General features: G+C 36.3%; 1 non-coding gene across 1 annotated transcript; it reads right to left on the bottom strand.

The window, feature by feature from the left end:
- Positions 1–2482: 2482 nt before the first annotated feature.
- LOC123392094 lies at positions 2483–2586 on the bottom strand. The gene has a single exon (XR_006606754.1). It is a non-coding gene; the product is annotated as a U6 spliceosomal RNA (small nuclear RNA).
- Between the last annotated feature and the right edge of the window lie 809 nt (positions 2587–3395).

Consider the following 3395-nt stretch of genomic DNA (forward strand, 5'->3'; position numbering starts at 1 on the left):
ACCACTGCTATTCAACATCGTACTAGAAGTCCTAGCCTCAACAATCAGACAACAAAAAGAAATTAAAGGCATCAAATTTTGCAAAATTGGCAAAAGAGAAGTCAAACTATCCCTGTTTTCAGATGATATGATACTGTATGTGGAAAAATTAAAGGACTCTACTCCAAATCTGCTATAACTTGTATAGGAATTCTGTAAAGTGTCAGTATATAAAATCAATGCACAGAAATTGGTTGCATTTTTTTAAACCAACAAGACCGAAGAAATAGAAATTAAGGAGTGAATCCCATTTACAAATGCACCCCAAACCCTAAGATACCTAGGAATAACACTAACCAAAGAGACAATCTATACTCAGAAAACTCTAAAGTACTCATGAAAGAAATTGAAGAAGACACAAAAATGGAAAAATGTTCCATGCTCCTGTATTGGAAGAACAAATATTGTGAAAATGTCTATGCTACCTAAAGCAATCTACACATTTAATGCAATCCCTATCAAAATCCCATCCATTTTTTTCAAAGAAATGGGACAAATAATCCTAAAATATATATGCAACCAGAAAATACCTCGAATAGCCAGAGGAATATTGAAAAAGAAAGCCAAAGTTGTTGGCATCACAATTCCAGACCTCAAGCTCTATTACAAAGTTGTCATCATCAAGACAGTAGGGAACTGTCCCCCAAACAGACATAGATCAATGAAACAGAATAGAGAGCCCAGAAATACACCCTCAACTCTATGGTCAACTAATCGTCACCAAAGCAGGAAGGAATGTCCAATGGAAAAAAGACAGCCTCTTCAACAAAAGGTGTTGGGAAAATTGAACAGCCACATGCAGAAAAATGAAATTGGACCATTTTCTTACACCATACATGAAAATAGACTGAAAATGGATGAAGAAGCATAATGTGAGATAGGACTCCATCAAAATCCTTGAGGAGAGAGCAGGTAGCAACCTTTGACCTCAGCAGCAGCAACTTCTTTTTAGGAACATCGCCAAAGGCAAGGGAAGCAGGGGGCAAGAATGAACTATTGAGATTTCATCAGATCAAAAAGCTTTTGCCCAGCAAAGGAAACAGTTAACAGAGCCAAAAGATGACTGTCAGAAGTTATCTGGGTGAAAATATTTGCAAATGACATACCAGATAAAGGGCCAGTATCAAAAAATCTATAAAGAGCTTATCAAACTCAACACCCTAAGAACAAATAATCAAATGAAAAAATGGGCAGAGGACATGAACAGACATTTGTGCAAAGAATACATCCAAAAGGCCAACAGACACATGAAAAAATGCTCCACATCACTCGGCATCAGGGAAATACAAATCAAAACCAGAATGAGATACCACCTCACAACTTTCAGAATGGCTAAAATGACCAAGTCAGTCAATGACAGATGCTGGCGAGGATGTGGAGAAATGCAACCATCCTACACTGTACGTGGGAATGCAACCTGGTGCAACCACTCTGGAAAACAGCGTGGAGGTGCCTCAAAAAGCTGAAAATAGAACTACCATATGACCTAGTGATTGTAGTACTGGGTATATACCCTACAGATACAAACGTGGCATTCTGAAGGGGCACATGCACCCAAATGTTTATAGCAGCAATGTCCACAATAGTTAAACTATGGAAAGAACCTAAATGTCCTTCAACAGATGAATCAATAAATAAGATGTGGTATATATGTACAATGGAATACTATGCAGCCATCAAAAGAAATGAAATGCTACTATTTGTGATGACGTGGATGGAACTAGAGGGTATTATGATGGCGAAATAAATCAATCTGAGAAAGACAACTATCCTATGATCTCCCTGATATGATGAAGTAGAGATGCAACATAGGCGGTTTCGGGCATACGAAAAGAAAAATAAAAGAAGATGAGATTGGGAGGGAGACAAACCATAAAAGATTGAATCTCACAAAACAGACTGAGGGTTGCTGGGGGGAGGTGTGTTGGGAGAGGATGGTGGGGGTATGGACATTGGGGAGGACAGGTGCTATGGTGAGTGATGGTGAGTGCTGTAAAATGTGTGAACCTGGTGATTCACAGACCTGTACCCCTAGGGATAAAAACACATTACATGTTTATAAAAAATTTTTAAAAATACTTTAAAAAATCCATTAAAGAAAAAACACATATTGCAAGCCCAGAGCTAATCTCATATTCAATCAAAAAAGTTTTGAAAGTTTTCCCCTTAAAGATCAGAAAAAAAGACAAGTGTGTCCACTTTCACTACTCTCATTTGACATAGTACTGGATGTCCTAGCCAGAGAAACAAGGAACACAAAGAAATAAGAAACTCCAGAAAATAAAAAGGAAGAAGTAAAATTTTCTTTTTTTTGGATAACATGAACTCACATGTTAAAAAATCCTAAAAACTTCACAAAAAAATTTGAATAAACAAATTTAGTAAAGCTGCCAAATACAAGATCAATATATAAAAGACAAGAATTTTGTTTTGTTTCATTTTTTTTAATATGGAATGCTTCCCAGTTTTTCATGTCAACCTTGTTCAGTGATCACGCTAATCTCTGCATCATTCCAATTTTAGTATATGTGCTGCCAAAGTAAGCACAAGACAGGAGCATTTTAACACTGTAATGATGACCTATCTGAAAAAATGAAGAAAACAATCTAATTCACAATAGCATCAAAAATAATAAAATACTTAGGAATAGATTTAACTAAGAAGATGAAAGATCTGTACTCCATAAACTATGACATTGATAAAGAAATTGAAGGAGACACAAATGGAAAGATAGCTCATATTTATGAATGGTAAGAATTAACATTGTTAAAATGTCCATACTACCGAAAACCATCTGTAAATCCAATTCCTATCAAAAATCCAATGTTAGGGGCGCCTGGGTGGCTCAGTGGGTTAAGCCGCTGCCTTCGGCTCAGGTCATGATCCCAGGGTCCTGGGATCGAGCCCCGCATCAGGCTCTCTGCTCAGCAGGAAGCCTGCTTCCTCTTCTCTCTCTGCCTGCCTCTCTGCCTGCTTGTCATCTCTGTCAAATAAATAAATTAAAAATCTTTAAAAAAATCCAATATTATTTTTTTACAGAAGTAAGTAAAGAATCCTAAAATTTATATGAGACCATAAAAGACAACAAATAATCAAAGCAGTTCTGAGAAAGAATGAAGAAGAGAAATTACACTTCTTGATTTGAAACTATACTACAAAGCCCTCATGCTCAAAACAATAACGTATACTGGCATAAAAACAGACCAATATACAAGTATAACAGAATTGAGAGTCCAGAAATAAATCCTTTCATACAGTCACCTAATATTTGACAGGGGCCAACATATGTAATGGGTAAAGATAGTCTGTTCAATAAATGATATTTAAAACTGAATAGTCACATAAACAGTATGAAA

Source organism: Mustela putorius, unplaced genomic scaffold, assembly GCF_011764305.1.
Source record: "Mustela putorius furo isolate JIRA1106 unplaced genomic scaffold, ASM1176430v1.1 tig00000440_pilon_pilon_pilon, whole genome shotgun sequence".
NCBI classification, from domain to species: Eukaryota; Metazoa; Chordata; class Mammalia; order Carnivora; family Mustelidae; genus Mustela; species Mustela putorius.